This window comes from Oncorhynchus kisutch, linkage group LG10 (genome assembly GCF_002021735.2).
Source record: "Oncorhynchus kisutch isolate 150728-3 linkage group LG10, Okis_V2, whole genome shotgun sequence".
NCBI classification, from domain to species: domain Eukaryota; kingdom Metazoa; phylum Chordata; class Actinopteri; order Salmoniformes; family Salmonidae; genus Oncorhynchus; species Oncorhynchus kisutch.
The window spans coordinates 30,669,289-30,669,505 of record NC_034183.2 but is presented as its reverse complement, the minus strand read 5'-3'; positions in this window follow the sequence as shown (position 1 = coordinate 30,669,505).

Sequence of the window (217 nt, the reverse complement as noted above, 5' to 3'; positions counted from 1 at the left end):
AGCAGCAGTCGTAAATTCATTTTTTTTTATTCCATTCAAACGTCACGTTTCTCAATTTCTACTTCCTCTCGTACCTGATTGGATAGGTAGTTGTAATTTCTCCTTACAGATCTAAGAACAGTCTACAGTTCAATAACGACATAGACATATAAGAAGGGTAAACAAATACACTGACGGTAAATCAGTTCTTATTGGATGGTCTCATAAGTATTTTACT